Here is a 16429-nt window from a genome sequence, read left to right as displayed (position 1 = left end):
GGGGCGGGAGGGGGCGACGGGCGCGGGCCGACTCACCGTGGTCTCCCGCACTTGGCTCTGGAAGTGCTGTTCCCGCGCCGACACCAAGTCCTGCCCCTCCATCCTCCCTCATGCCTGCCGCCGCGCCGCCCGCATCCGCGCGCTCCGCCGCACCATCGCCCGCCGGTCCGGGACGGGAGCGGACTGACAGCGGGCCGCCGTCCGCAGGGTCGGCTACCGCGACCCCCGCCGCCGCCGCCTCGGCCCCCTCGACCGCCTCAGCCGCCTCAGCCGCCTCAGCTGCCGCCCCAGCCGCCGCCTCAGGCGAAGCCGCTCTAGCTGCGGAGGGCGGGCGCGGGGCGGGGCTGGGGCGGGACCTGACGTCAGAGGAAGGCGCTTTGGCGTCAGAGAAGCGCGCCGTGACGTCTGCGAACGGGAGCCGCCGAGGGGCGTGGCCTACTGGGGAGAGGAGGCGGGGCCACGCCCCCAGGAAGTGGAGGCCGGAGCCAGGCTGTCAGGACCAGTACCCGGCCCGGTGGGGACGGGGCGCGGGTCGGTTTGCTGGAACGGGTTCTTCCCTCTGTCGCAGTGGCAGGTGGGCGGCCGGCCACAGTCTCGGTGCAGTTGTTCCCGGCAGAAGGGAATCATCGTGGCCCGGCGCCCGGCCCCGCCGGCAGAGCACTGCGCAGGGTCAAGCCGGTCTCCCACGAAAACCTGGGCTCGGCCAAAGCAGGTCAAAGGCCAGGAAGGACTGGCTTCGGACACGTTTTGGGCGGACCCCTGGAACCCTGGCTTCTGTGGCTCTGCTAACGGGTTTGCCCGCTCGGGAAGCGTACATAGCCCTGAATGTGAGGCCCTTGCCAACTCGGTAGAGTCGCCTCCCTGCCCCCGGGGTGTTTTACGACCCCCCGGAGACCCTCAGCAGACGTTGATATTAGGGACCTCCAGACCTACCGAACACAGTCGTTCATCCCCATGGTACGTTCAGTATCTTTTTTGGATTTTTTGGATTCTTGCCATGAAAAAAGTTTGAAGGAATATTTATCATTTCACTTTTGGATTTATTTGACTATAAAGAAGTCATTTAAATTGCTATTGGCTGTGTGATTTTGGGGGCCATCTCTAATCGAAAATTCTAAGGAAGTAAAAATACCTAGAAATTGCCTTCAAATTATTTTAATGATATATGTGCATTTAGATTTTTCAGTATCTTTTGCAATTTTGAATTAAAAATGTTTTCATGACTCAAAAAAAAATGTTTTTAAGGTCTCCAAAAATCGTGTCAACCCCATATACTGTGCTTATGATGCAGTAGGCTGTAAACTGTTGGTAGTGGGAGGACTCAGAACATGAGGTTTGTTCTGAGGGAGTGCCCCTGCAGCCATAGGCTGATTAGAAACCAGGAATGCTTCCAACTGCTTAAATGCAGTGTTCACTATTATTTTGAAAATGTCTCAGAATCCAAAAGAACCAGGGAAAGACAAATTATCTGAGTCTGTTTTTCGAGACACCCGGATTCTGAGAGCTGGGTTAAATACTTGTCCAAAATGCTCTGCATGACTTCTGGGTTAATCTCTCCAGATCAGAGGGTAAGCAGATCAGATTTTAAGATGTAAGGTATTTAGGCGCATTCCACAAAGTGGGTGCATGTATTTCTGCTCTTTCTAACCCAACCTCCAAGCATGTAGAACTTTATGTTTTCTTCATCCCTTAGCCCAGGGTAGGAGGCTTCAAAAATGGCCAGAACCTCACCCCTCCCTATACGCCTCCTGTTTGCCTTGCCGTGTTGCCCCTCCTTCCATCAAGAAGTGGTGTTGGGGTGCCTGGGTGGCTCAGTCATTGAGCATCTGCGTTCGGCTCAGGTCATGATCCCAGGGTCCTGAGATAGAGCCCTGCATCAGCAGAAAGCCTGCTTCTCCCTCTTCCATTCCCCCCGCTTGTGTTCCCTCTCTAGCTGTCTCTCTCTGTCCAATAAATAAAATCTTTTTAAAAGGAAGGGAGGGAGGAAGGAAGGAAGGAAAGAAAGAAAGAAAAAAGAAAGAAAGAAAGGGAAGGAAATGGAAGGGAAGAAGGGAAGGGAGAGGAGAAATGGTGTTTATTTTCCACCCCCTTGAATCTGGGCCTGAACAGGTGACTTGCTTTGGGCAGAAGGACAGCAGAAGCTATGAAGCTACTTTGAAAAGTGCTTGTGCATCAGGGCTGGTCCCTTCTTACCACCCCTGGGCATCCTCCAACCACTACTGTGCAAATAAGCCCCAACCAAGCTAGAGATAGGGATCCCAGTTTTCTCTGGCACCTATCTAACACACTCTTTTTTGCATCCCTCTAAAACATAAATCTTCCCAAAACAGTTTTTCTCCCCTGCTAAATGTACTGCAATGCAGTTATTCTCACTAACTGTAGAATTAAATTAAACTCCTTAACTTGGCATTCAGGAGCTGGACTTTGGGGCCCCACCCCACCCTTCCAGACATCCCCCCACTTCATTCCCTGAAGAGCTCTTGGCTACAGCCTGGGTTTCCTCCCCTCTCCAATCCCCAATTCCAAGGGCCAGCCCCTTTACTTACTCCATATCCTCTTTCCTACTATTCAGAGTCAGTGCTTCCCTTCAGCGTTCCCACCAAGACCTTCCTTCTCCAAAAAGGGAACCCTCTTACACTGCTGGTGGGAATGCAAGCTGGTATAGCCACTCTGGAAAACTGTATGGAGTTTCCTCAAAAACTGAAAATAGATCTACCCTACGACCCAGCAATTGCACTACTAGGTATTTACCCAAAGGATACAAACGTTCTTTCATCTCCAATCTCCTGTTAAGTTCGTCCAATAAGTTTACTTCAGATATTGTATTTTTTTAACGCTAGAATTTCCATTTGGTTCTTTTCCTTAAATATATATTTTTTTCTGTACTGTGGTTTCCCATTGCTTTAGGAGAAGATTTTCCTTTAATTCTTTGAGATGTTGAAATTGCTTTGAAAATCTCATCTCTTAATTCTGATATCTGCTCATCTCAGAATTCGTCTTTATTGATGGAATTCTTTCCTGAATATGGATCTTGTGTTCTTATGTCTTCATACGTCTAGAAGTTTGTTTGGATGGTGTCTTCAGCATTTCTAATGATACATTATAGACACTCTGGATTGCCTTATGGTCTTCTAAAGGGTACTGTTTTTTGAATTTGGTTTTGTTCTACTTGGTAGTTCACTGGGCTGAAGTCGAACTCTGAGCTCTAGCTTCCCTGCAATTGGGGGTCTTTGTTCACTTCTTTCAGCTGGACTGCTGGAAAGCCGCCCCGCATGTGGGTCATGTGGGGTCGGGGTGAGAGGATGCCAGAGTTAGGGCCCCTCCGAGGCACTCTCCCACCTCAGGTCTCCACGTCCCCCGTCGCTCCTCAGCCGCTGTGGTTACCCCCATCTTTGGCCTCTGAGTCTTCATGCCTTCAAGTCTGTGATTTTTCTAAGTGCGGAAGCCACGCTAAAACATTTATTCTGAGGCAAACCCAAAATATAACAAATAACAAAAAATGAAAATGAGAACTATAAAAATGGTCAACTCTCTGTTTTGGGGGACCTTCAAGACCACCCCCAGTTTTAATGATTACCTGGGAGAATCCCCCAGGACTCAGCACATAGTCCTCCTCATGACCATGATTGATTTTAGCAACGGGACCCAGGGCACAGACAGCCGAGTGAAAGGCCCTGGGGTGAATCTGGAGGAAGCATGGTGCACGGTTCCGGAGCGCCTCCCAGTGGACCCTCACAGGACGCGCTGCACACCCCCAGCAGCTCGTTACGAGAACACAAGTGAGATGGTGCCTACCAAGGAAACACAGGAGAGACTCATGGAGGCATTCCTCTGTCTGGCACTTGTCAAGGTGCCAGACTCCCAGAAGGAAGCCTATGTTCGGTATAAACCACGCTGCTTGAATAAATCATTCAGGCACAGGGAGTCTTTCTTATCTGGGAATGGTGGGAATGCTCCTGAAATCCACATCTCTAGACCTTACCCAAGGGCCAGCCTTGCTTGTAAGCAGGCCTTTCTCAAGTCTGCGTTCCTTTTTCTGCACAGCCTACTGCCTCAGCCAAGGTGTCTTCACAGGAGAAGTGCTAGCAGTATTGTTCTGGGACCTCACGCAGCCGGGTGAGACCAGTCTGCATGCCTGCTGCCAGGTCTGCCTCGTATAGGCCCTGGCCAGAGCCCGTTAAAACAGTACCGTTCACCTTTTACCACCATGTGCAAGTGAGAAATCCCAGCTGCCAGACGTGCTGTAGGCCTGGCAGCCCCTTTGAATCTCAGATGCCAATCACTGGCAGCAGGAGGGTTTCCTGCTGGACTGGAGAGCCTGCCGACAGTTGTGAGAAGCAAAAGTGCCCTCTTTCCTCTGCTCCTCCCCAGTGTTGTGCCACCAGGGGTCTTCATGTTGTCTTCCCAGACTTTCAGCTGAAAGGGTTTTATGCAAGAAGCACAAAACATTTGGGGAGCCTGGGTGGCTCATTTTGTTGAGTGTCTGACTCTTGGTTTTGGCTCACGTCATGAGATTGAGGGATCGAGGGACCTCAGGGTCATGAGATTGAGCTCCGTGCTTGGCGGTGAGTCCACTTGAGATTCTTTCTCTGCCTCTCCCCCCACCCCCGCTCGCTCTTTCTCCTGCTCTCTCTCAAATAAATCTTAAAAAACAAAAAGAAGAAGAAGCACAAAGCATTTTTTACATGAAATTATTTTTTTCTTTAGAGAAAGAGAGATAGTGTGGGGGGGGGTGGAGGCAGAGGGGCAGAGGGAGAAGGAGAGAGAATCTTAAGCAGGCTCATGACCCTGAGATCATGACCTGAGCCAAAATCAAGAGTCAGACTCTTAAGAGACTGAGCCACCCAGGTTCCCCATACAGGAAAATACTTTCATACAACTTAATCCTGAAGACACATCATGTTTAGGAATTGGTCAAGAGGAAATCTGAATCTTCAGACCATTTCAAAATGGCTTTACATACCCCACCACCGCTTTTGTCCCCATCATTTATCTGGGGAATGGCCCACAGACATCATGTACTTTCTGGGGCAGCGGCACTTACTAATCAAACTACCTTACTCTCAGGTGCATACAGGGGGAGGTGAGGGAAGTGGGTTCAGGCTCGTGGTCCACTGTTGCAAACTGCAGCTGATCTGGAATGCCAAGCACAAGTTAACAGCAGCCAGACACTCCCGAGACAGATGGGGCTGTGGAGGGTCACCAGCATGGGATGGACCTCCCTCTTGCAGCTTTGGGCAGGGGTCACAAGTTGGTGCCCCTAGCATCTTGATTTCAGATGGCCCATCAGAGCATGGGCCCTTGATCGTGGGCAGCTCAGGGAAACCAGATGGCCCAGCTAGCATCCGGCTTGTTTTAATGGTTAATTTCCCTTCAGGGCTTGTGAATTCTTACACCTGTTGCAGGTCCCAGCTCTGATTGCGAGCCTGTTCCTCGATTCAGCTTGGCGCTGATCGTGCCATGCTTGAAACGGCCCTGGCAGACCACGTAGGGTCCAGCTCAGAGTCAAGTGCAGGCATTTGGGGTCTGTTGAGTCCAGGGTTCCAGATGATGGGACTTCCAGGCCATGCTGGGAGAGCTGTGCTAAGACGCAGCATCAGCCCTGCTCCAAGGAGGGCTTGAGGGGACGGTGGAGATGGGGGAGGGGGGTGCCTCGTTCTCAGGACACATTGGGAAGCCCACCCTGTTCAGACACCAGCTCGGCCCTCCATCCACAGCTTTTACCTTGCTGTGCAGTGAGCTTGAGTCTGACGAGTTCTTGTGTGAGTGGCTCGTTTTCTCTTTTTCCATTAGTTTTTTCAGTAGTCGCTAGACTGTTGTATCAAACCTGCATTTGTATTACAGAATTTACCTTAAACTTAGAAGTCTCTTTTCATTTTCCAGTTGAGTACCTTCAGGTATCTTGAAGCCCTCCTTGGAGCAGGGCTGATGCTGCGTCTTAGCACAGCTCTCACAGCATGGCCTGGAAGTCCCATCATCTGGAACCCTGGACTCAACAGACCCCAAATGCCTTCAGGTATCTTCAGGTGTACGTGATGCCCGTTGTTAACGCGTAGATTATTAACGAAACGGAAAAGGAATCCTAGTCTTCCTTCAGAGGGCAGCAGGGAGACTGGAAATGCGGGCAGCGAATGGGCCAGGGCACTGTGGCTTCAGGGTCCTGAGGGCAGGCAGGCAGCAGCCGTGGCGAGGAGCATGGGGACACAGCGGGCTGGGGTTCTTTCCCTCCTAGCTGATGTGGGTCTTGTTTAAATTTCAGGCCTGTAATAAGGACAGATTTCTGAAACTTCCGTATAGCATTGTACTTGTCCAGCTTTCTGATAGCCAATTAAGAATAGATATATATATTTTAAAACAACTGAAATCCCAAGAACTCAAAGACTTCTGATAGTTTACTCTGAAAGGCTCCAGTATCATCTCCATTGGTGGATGTAACTCACCCACTAAGAATATTACTTGTGTCCACATGAATCAGTTTGAAAAATACAGGAGCATATTTAGATTATAACAAATTCAGTAGGTCACTCTACATCCACATGATCATTTGCATCCTCCCTCTGTGAACTCAGGTATGCTTCCTACCTGTGTGCTTTGGAGTTTTGTCTCCTAATGTCAGTTACACGCCGGTCACGTTAGGATGTGTGGGATCACCACACAGAAGAAATGGGAAGTCACTCGCCCTTGGGCTGTCTAGTAGGCAGTACAGTCAGAATCCTGTGTGGGTGTTGGTGGTTAAAGTCCATACAGGCAAGGAACTTTTTGGTACTATAAATTGTTTGTGATCTCCTGGTAAACATAATCATGCACCATTAAAAAAGTAAAATTTGTTATCAATACATTTTCACCTATTATAACATTATTTTAATAAAATTATATAGAGTTTTAAAAACTAAAATTTATAAATCAACAGATGTACTTTTATAAATTGCCTTAAAATAAGGTGCTTCAGTGTCATGTCCAGAGACTTACTGTTTAAGCATTTACCTGTTGCCTGTGAGTCGGGTAATCTAAACGACTTTTTTCTACTTCAGAGCTAGTTCTGGGAAAGTTGCTGTGATGTGTGAATAGTTAAAGCCTTCCCATACAATTTTATAAATATAGATCGTGGGGATGTGCTTCAGGCACATGGGAGAAATGCAGTATGTTCATAGCTTCAAGGAAGTCACCTGTTTATGGCAAATGCAGTAGCTGTTAGAAAAACATGCAAGTAAATTTAGGAATTTGCTAAATTGTTTTATAGAACTTATGCAGAATTGTGAGGATTATTTAAATCCCACTAAATTCTTGGGTACCCATGTAACTCCTGAGTACTCATACACAGTATGACAGAACTCCACGAAGTATATTTCCACCTTTAAACTTGGAATCTGGGACAGCCCCAGGCAACATGGAGCTTTTGAGCAACTCCCAAGTGCTCGACATACACCTATCATTAAGTAGTAGTCTTTTAGAACCAAGAGAAATTGCCACACCTCTGTTGAGCTTAAAAATTATTTCCCTTAGTTATCCTCCATCCTAACCTAGTGTTGGCACACAAAGTATAGGAAAACCGACCATCACTTTTGGTACATAACATATGAAAAATATTAGTTGGTGAATGAAAAATTTCCAAGTAATTTTGTCTAATTATAATGTAATGAATTCAGATATTCTGTATTCCAGGACCTTTTTTCAGTCAGTGCTTATGTGTATGCCCAGAAGCCACAACTGGATATTCATAGTTTTGAAGGCACATTTACCAGGGTAAGTTAAATCTTGTGTTAAATACAAATATATTCATTGTGTATATAAGTTAAAAACAGCAAACCTTAAATTTGAATAAATGAGAACAGAAGCTTTGAACTGAAAAGGGAAAGCCTAGAGAATGTTTCAAGTTCTTAAATTTTCCCACATCCAGTCTCTGTGGGATATACCCAGTCCAGTGTTTTTGTTTAGCATATTTACTCTGGAGAAAGTCCTTCTCCCTGAAAATATTACGAGCCAGTAAGATGAAGTACTTTCACTAGTTCAGTGTGAGTTTGGATAGGATTTAATAGACTGTGATACCCACATTGTTTCCTGGTTTGTATTGACTGGATGGCTGTGCATCTGCTCATGTACACGTGTGTGCTTCATTGGATTCTTTGCACGATCATGGTGTTTTGCTATAGCTTGAAGTCCCTTCTCCCCAGTGACTCCCCAATCAGATTTGGAGGACTCAGTAACTTTTGATTTTAACAGCTGATATTATAAATGCTTCATAATACTTAAGGGGTTTGTGGGGGCACCTGGATGGCTCAGTCGTTAAGCGTCTGCCTTCGGCTCAGGTCACGGTCCCAGGGTCCTGGGATCGAGCCCCACATCGGGCTCCCCGCTCAGCAGGAGGCCTGCTTCTCCCTCTCCCACTCCCCCTGCTTATGTTCCCTCTCTCGCTGTGTCTCTCTCTGTCAAATAAATAAATAAAATCTTTTAAAAATATATATATAATCCTTAAGGGGTTTTAGTATATGTCTATAGTTTACTTTTAATTGCTGCAGATTTCTGTTGGTATAGTCTGCTTCGTTTCCCTCTTGTTCACGTACCAGGATTAGTGAGCAGTTGTCATCATTTGAGAAAGCACTTGCTAATGCCAGGTAATGAGGAAATTATGGGGATGTAAAAATGAGGATGCCTGTGGAGGAGATAGTCATTGGCCATTGCTTTGTAACTTTATTTTTACGAGTGCTTCGGTAACAGTATGTTCAAGGTGTTCATGGAAACAGATGAGGGAGACGAGGCAGTGCATAATGAGGTCTGGAGAGAATACCGAGATCTTTATGTGTTTTTGTAAAAATATTTATGAAGAAAGCATCTCCTAATTAAAGACAATTTAGCATTATTTGAGAAAAAGCCTTTCCAAAGAGCTTCCTTAGTACGATAAGAGTTATTAACTTAGGGGGCGCCTGGGTGGCTCAGTCAGTTGAGTGTCTGCTTTTGGCTCAGGCCATGATCCCAGGGTCCTGGGATTGAGCCTCACATCAGGCTCCCTGCTCAGCTTCTCCTTCTGCCTCTGCCACTCCCCCTGCTTGTGCGCTCTCAAATCTTTCTTCTGTCAAAAAAATGGATAAAATTAAAAAAAAAGTTATTAACTTAGCCACTATTAATATTTTGGAATAATATTTGCTTACTTCCTTTCTGTTTCACAGATTTATATTGCTTATCACTTGGTAAGAGTTGGAAATGTCTGCTAGACAATGTGTGGAATCCCCCTGAAATCAGTGCGAGGGAGCGAGAGTTTGGCTGAACACAACCAGGCTGCAAAGCGCAGTTCACACAGTGCGTGACTGAGCATGGGACAGTGCGTGAGCTGTGTGCATGGCCGAGCGTGTGAGACTGTATGTGAGTGAGCGTGCAGATGTGGGGGAAGGGTAGCCAGGCTCCTTCCTGAAGGTCTTGTCAGAAGAAGGAAGAAGCCATTTAAGGATTTTCAGCTTAGAAGAGAGATTGTAATATTGGTGTATGTAAAAGAGTCCTCTAGACTTCCGGTTTCCTTGGGATGAAGGCAGTCACCTGAATTTGCTCCCGTCCCACTGTGTCCCCAAACCGTACGGGTCAGGTGCAGGGAGCTCGGGCTGCCTGTAGCTCGTGCACGCAGCACACAGGGGAGAAAGAAAACACTGTGAGCTCCAGTTTCTGTAGTGAGGAAAAGTACCCCACATGGCACAGTCACCTCCAGAGCCAGGAGAGGGCACAAGGATTTTCTCTCAGGATTTGGATCTGATGGCAGCTTTGTAGTTCTCTGTAGAGTTTTTTTTTAAAATTTTTTATTGTTATGTTAATCACCATACATTACATCATTAGTTTTTGATGTAGTGTTCCATGATTCATTGTTTGTGCATAACACCCAGTGCTCCACGCAGAACGTGCCCTCTTTAGTACCCACCACCAGGCTAACCCATCCCCGCACCCCCCTCCCCTCTAGAACCCTCAGTTTGTTTTTCAGAGTCCATCGTCTCTCATGGTTTGTCTCCCCCTCCAACTTACTCCCCTTCATTCTTCCCCTCCTGCTATCTTCTTCTTTTTTTTTTCTTAACATATATTGCATTATTTATTTCAGAAGTACAGATCTGTGATTCAACAGTCTTGCACAATTCACAGCGCTCACCGTAGCACATACCCTCCCCAATTATCACCCAGCCACCCCATCCCTCCCACCCCCCACCACTCCAGCAACCCTCAGTTTGTTTCCTGAGATTAAGAATTCCTCATGTCAGTGAGATCATATGATACATGTCTTTCTCTGATTAACTTATAAGTTTCTTTTCTTTTTTTTTTTTGAAGATTTTATTTATTTATTTGAGAGAGAGAGAATGAGAGATAGAGAGCACAAGAGGGAAGAGGGTCCGAGGGAGAAGCAGACTCCCTGCTGAGCAGGGAGCCCGACGCGGGACTTGATCCCAGGCCTCCAGGATCATGACCTGAGCCGAAGGCAGTCGCTTAACCAACTGAGCCACCCAGGCACCCTCTCTGATTGCCTTAGTTCACTCAGCATAACACCCTCCAGTTCCATCCACGTCATTGCAAATGGCAAGATCTCATTCCTTTTGATGGCTGCATAATATTCCATTGTGTATATATACCACATCTTCTTTATCCATTCATCTGTCGATGGACGTCTTGGCTCTTTCCACAGTTTGGCTATTGTGGACATTGCTGCTATAAACATTGGGGTGCACGTACCCCTTCGGATCCCTACATTTGTATCTTTGTGGTAAATACCCAGTAGTTCTCTGTAGAGTTTTGTACACCTTTTGTTTGATTTATTTTTAGGTAGTTAGATTTTGTTGATGCTGTTTCATTTGTTACCTTCTTAAAATTTCATTTTCTATTTATTGCCATATAAAAATATAGTTGCAGTGAAGCCTTTTATTCCCAAATTGGTTTCCCATTAAAAATATTAAATGCATACTTTGCATTTTAATTACAGATCCCAGTCAGATGTTGAGCACTGTCATCTCAAGAATTTACCCTGTCTTGGGGCGCCTGGGGGGCTCAGTCAGTCAAGCGACCGCCTCTTGATTTTGGCTCAGGTCATGATCTCAGGTTGTCCCGTTTAACACTCTCTCTCTCTGCCCCACCCCTCTAAGAAAAATTATTTACCCTGTTTGGCCAGCTGATAGTTTTTTAAATGAGAAACTTGGTGACTTGTAGCACAAGACTTCACTGCTGTTGGTCAGGTGCTGAGGCCGCCTCAGGGCCCTGGGGAAGCTATTTCCTGTCTGTGTGAGGGAGGCAGATGGTGGGTCCCTGATGTGTAGGTGCAGAGGCTCACAGAAACACTGGAAAAGAAAGCACAGTGACTTGTCAGTTTGGGCTGCTGATGTGCAAGACCATAGTGCAGGATGACCCTGAACACGTCGGCCCCGCCCTTTTTATTCCAACTCCATACACTCCCATGTGTGTTCGGAGTGATGGGGTGTCGCTTTGAAGATGCTTGCCAAAGTCCAGATCTTACTCTTCACTCATGGAATCGGCCAGGCCAGAGCCAGCTCCGTAGTAGTTGTGGGCGCAGCCTGCCCCTGACCGTCCTGACCGGTCCTGAGTCACTCTTCTGCCCCTACCCCACTCACGAGCTCCGTGTGGACAGGCTGTGAAATTCACTTCTGTCTTCTTCCTCCGCTGTTGAGATGGTGATCTGTGTGACCAGTGGCTGAGGGGCCAGGAGCCGACATGACCTCCTGTTGGAGAAAGCTGTTCCAATGATTGGATTTCAAAAGGGGGAAAGATCTGCAGCCTCCAAGTCAGCTATTCTGTAACAGTGTTTTTGCTTGGATTTGAAAGAAATGAGACCAAATGAGAAGTAGATGCTTCATCATGACATGAGAACAAGAATGATGGTGGTTGGCTGCCGTGAGCGGTTCTCCTGTTCCAGCTGTGGGCCAGACTGCAGAGGTTCCAGGGCCGCACCCCAGGCCGGCAGCCTGAGTCGTTCATGCAGAGGGCTCACCGTGGAGAGGGTGCCTTTCAGCCAGAGACCCCAGCGGGCCCAGATGTATCTCGCCTTGAAAGAGCTTCCAAGGGCCACACTGGGCGGTGCGTGGGGCCAGCTGCCTGGCGGTGCTGAGTTGGCCTGGCTGAGAGGCGAGGCTCTGCCCGCGTGCCCGCCAGTACTCCGTGTGTCCTGCCCACAGTCCGTCACTAGTTGTGCATCTAGAGAGGAAACAAAGATGGTGAATTTGCACACAGGCCAGATGACATCGTGGCACTTCACGCAGACGTTGTGCACGCAGCCCTGTGCACGTGGACCATTCTCGTGGAGTGGGGCCCCAGGATGAAGCGTGAGCCCCTGAGCTCTGGGAAGACACGTGAGCTAAAGCCTGCCTGAGGCCTGTTGTCGTCGTGACAGGCAGGTGGGAAGATGGGCTGTGCCGCCGTGGATTATAGGTACTTAACAATAGTCTGGGAAGAATTAATTCATTTAAATTCTAGTCATTATGGTGCCATTTCCTACCATCATGTCATACTTATTTTGAAAGGAAATTGAAGAAAAATTAGCTTACCTGCGGTGGATCATTGTTTAAGGGAAATCTGATGACCAACACTCACTTCAGGCAATTCACAGCAGCTTCTTCTATAGTTTAAAATGCTCTTCATGTAAGTTATATGATTATCCTTTGGGAGGAATATGTGTCTCACCTTGCTGTTTTCTTGAGAGCATTGTTTTGTAAGGACAGTTAATCATCAGTCAAGTATCAAGGCTCTGAGAGATGCTGAAGGACACAGAGGAGTGTAGAGTGCATCTCTGGGAGTCCTTCAGGACTGCATTTCCACGTGCCCCCACCCTGGCTCTTTGAGGACACCTTCCTGCCCGACCCAGAACCTCAGGGCTCCACACACACCGCCCCGTCCCTGCTTGGAACTCAGTAGAACCCACTTAGAGTGTGGGAAGGAAGGCTTGAGGTAGAACAGGCAGGTACCGTGGGGTTATTTGTCCTTTGATGACTTTGCTGGATAAAAGACTTGCCTTTGTTGACTGTTTACTTTCTTGGTCGTTGGTTTTGGTCAGTCGTTTGATTTAGTCTGTTCTGCTTTCCCCAAAGTAGTTGGTGCCATGTCAGCAAGTTTTACCACATTTAGATAAAAACAGTGGAGAAAAACATTTTGATAAGCAAAATTTGACCAGTCTTTATTTTATAGACCTTGTGGAAGTATGTGTAGTTAAAGGGAAGTGCTACCAGAGATCTGATTATGGGGATGAGTAGTCCCAGGGAGCATCCACAGCTGGGCTGTGTCTGGCCCAGGAGGCCAGACTGGAGGAGGAGACCGAAGCTCCCGGGAGGTCAGCCACAAGTGCTGACCTCTGATGGAGTTAGGAAGATCCACCAACGGGAATCACGCAGCAGCACTTGGGGAAGGCCGTTGGGTGGGAAATGGCTAAGGTCATAAGAGGTCTGAAAATAATCAGACCAGAAATGAAAACTCTTTTATGTTAATTATTAGTGTGGAATTACTCTTGTCAAAGTAAATCAGTTACTTATGCATTTATGTTTTGTTTGCCTGGAGCACTTTTGCCTGCGTCTTTTTTCATGTAGAATGTAGCCTGATGGACTCCAGTATTGAACTAGCTCACGGTGGGTCCATCCCCCAGTCAAAATGCACAGCCTCTCGGAAATCATACTGCCCCTTGTCTCCTCACATCTGGCCTGGGTGTTCTGTCATATTTTTGAGCACCAAGGCTTGATAGACGACGATCTCTGAGATTCTGAGACTCTTCTCAGATCGCCAAGGAGCCGCAACCCCGTACCCTCTTTGTGATCCATGGTGTGTGTTCTCCAGGAGCAGCCGAGGTGCCGAGGAGCTTTCAGTGCAGATCCACTCGGCCATGGCTGTTCCCGGCTTCAGCCATAAACAGCCCTCATCCAGAGTGAGAACCTGTTGAGTGAACCTGATTTCTTACGTAGGATACCAAAAGCACAAACAATAAAAGAAAAACTAATGTAGCTCCCCATTCATATCTCTCAGGTCACCTCCTCACCTGGTGTCCACCCAGCACCAGGCCTCCTGGTACTTATCAAATCTTTAAAAATATCGGTGGAATGAATAAATAAACAGATGAAGGGATGTAGGGAATCTGAGAATGGGGACTGTTTGCCAGGTTTCTCAAAAGCCCTGAACTCTATGTTCAGGTCTGCATGGGGTCAGTCATGGGCTAGATGTTGCTGGAACCACAGTGTATGGAGACCAAGGACAGAGCCCCTGCTCCTCAAGAGTCCCAGAGCAGGTAGAGCACTGGTCCCCGTAGCCTGAGGTCAACCTAGACAGCAGAGTACGCTGGGAAATGGGGTCCGGGGGAAAACGATCAAGAAAGAATTCTTGAGATGTGTTTAGCTCAAAAAGGGTAGTTTTATTAAAGCACGGGGGTAGGACCCGAGGGTAGAAAGAGCTGCACTGGGGTCATGAGGAGACACTGATCCTATACTTTCAAGTTAGGGGGTGTAATGGATACTGCTAAGTCTCCAAGGAAGTTGGAAGCAAGGTTTCCAGGACCCCGAGGGGCTAGCTGCGGTTAGGAAAACGTCACTTACTCCCGCCCAGTAAAACCTCAGTCATGAGACTCTCCAGAGGTATATCAACGGTCATATGCTTGGGGGATGATGGCTAACACATATTGTGGGGGCGCAGAGATAAAGGAAGTTTCCAAGGGGATTTTTACAGGATCCTGGAGGTCAGGCTAATGTCAAACTAAGGCTGTCTTCTGCCTCCAGCAAGTGTGAACATTGGGGCAGTTAAACTCCCAGGGGAAGGTCACGATGCCTGTCTCAAGGACGTGTCGATGGGCTGTGAACTGTAAGGAAGTTTGATTTTTCTTTTCTCTATTTCTTTTGCCTTTGTGTTCCACAGCAAGTACCAGAGGCCTGAGGGACAGCCCGTGGGGGGACACGTGCGTCGTTGCCTTGACAGGAGCGCCGGATCCGCAGGTGTCTACATGGGTCACAACTTACTAAGCTGCACGCTTCGTGTGTGGTTTATTGTATCAATGCTGTGAAAGAATCTTTCAAGGAAAAAAGGAACAAACTATGATAAAGGAGGCTGAGAGCAGAACCAGGAAGGACGGGCTGCTGCTGAAGAGACCTGGATCCCAGGCTCCGGTCTGGCCCTTCCTGCCTTATGACCCGGGAGGGCGACCCTGATCTCCCTAAGCCAGTTTTGCACCAGTGAAATGAGAAGCACACTCACCACCCGGCTTTCCTGAAGGTCAGTGACAGGAGCAGAGCCCGGGCTGACAGTAAGCAGGGACGACTCGGGAGTGATTTGGGGGACAGCGAGCCTGAGCACACATCCCACAACAGCTCTTTCCAGAGACTCCAGGCCGCGGCCTCCTCCCCCAACCTCGGTGACGCCTCTGTTCTACCTTAACCCCCCAAACACTTGCCTGCCCTAGGACGCAGGTGCACACAGTCTGGAAGTTAGCGCACCGCGAGCCCCGGGGCCCCTGCGCCTGGGCCACAGGAGGGCTGTCCCCACCTGAGCCCGCGTTCTCCCGTGTTCTGCGCCCAGGGTTGAGTCCTGGGGGCGGCCCCCACTGCGCCCGCTCGCCGGCTCCCCACCCCAGGCCAGGCCGCACAGCCCTTCGCCCAGCCCCGAGCACCCCAGTGCAGAGAGAGCCCGAAGCGGGTGCACAGGGGGCGTTGGCAGGACCGGGGAACTCTGCGGGACCAGGACCGCTGACCCCAGGGGCGCCCGCGGCTTCCCGGTCTCCTGGCTCCCAGCACACCGGTCCCAGGAAGCTCCGGACCTCCCGTTGCACCCTGCGGATGGGGGCGCCCCCTGCAGGCCCTCGGGCGCGCTGTTCGTCGTCCCTGCCGCGGCCCCTCCTGCCAGGGGACCCGGGGACCTCCCGTCAGCGGCCTGACTCTGGGGCAGTTCAGCCATGGCCCCGGGTCCCGCGGAGACCTCCTCGCGTACTCTTGGCGCTGCCTGCACCCCAGCCCCTCCGCGACCTTGCGACCTTGCGCCGCGGCTTCCCGGGGTCGGACTGGGACGGCTCCGGGGGACCCGACTCCCCAGCGCCCGATGGAGCGAGGGGAGCGAGAACCAGGGTCCAGAGAGGAAATCTCTGGGGGCCTGAGGACCCCGCCGGGTGGAGAGACGGGGTTTCCGGGACCTGCCCGTGAGCACCAGCCTGGGTCCCCAGTCCCGCGCCCCACGCCGGGTCCCCTGCTCGGCCAGCCCAACGTCCGGACGGAACCCGGGCCCGGATAGATCCGCGCGCCCCGCCCTGAGCAGCAGGAGGCCCTGGCAGCCTGGCCATCCCGCCCAAGGTGGAGCACCTCATTCACCGCCTTGGCCCCGGGGCCCCTTCGCCCCCTGCTGGAAGCTGGCTGAGCGCTCCTTGGTGCCACCAGGGCTGTGCCCTAGGATGGCTGGGCCGCCACACTGTGTCCCCGCCAGGGGGGCTGGAAGGGACATT

General features: G+C 49.6%; 1 long non-coding RNA gene across 1 annotated transcript; it reads left to right on the top strand.

Moving 5' to 3' along the window:
• The first annotated feature begins 868 nt into the window (after positions 1-868).
• LOC148161931 (uncharacterized) lies at positions 869-16004 on the top strand. The gene is made up of 4 exons (XR_015767274.1): positions 869-957; positions 5884-6016; positions 7663-7743; positions 14860-16004. It is a non-coding gene; the product is annotated as an uncharacterized LOC148161931 (long non-coding RNA).
• The last annotated feature ends 425 nt before the right edge of the window (positions 16005-16429 follow it).

Source organism: Eumetopias jubatus, unplaced genomic scaffold (genome assembly GCF_037043125.1).
Source record: "Eumetopias jubatus isolate StellerSeaLion01/CBP00866 unplaced genomic scaffold, mEumJub1_p1.0 scaffold_36, whole genome shotgun sequence".
NCBI classification, from domain to species: domain Eukaryota; kingdom Metazoa; phylum Chordata; class Mammalia; order Carnivora; family Otariidae; genus Eumetopias; species Eumetopias jubatus.
The sequence above is the reverse complement of the archived record's forward strand: the minus strand, read 5'-3'. Positions and strand labels throughout refer to the sequence as shown.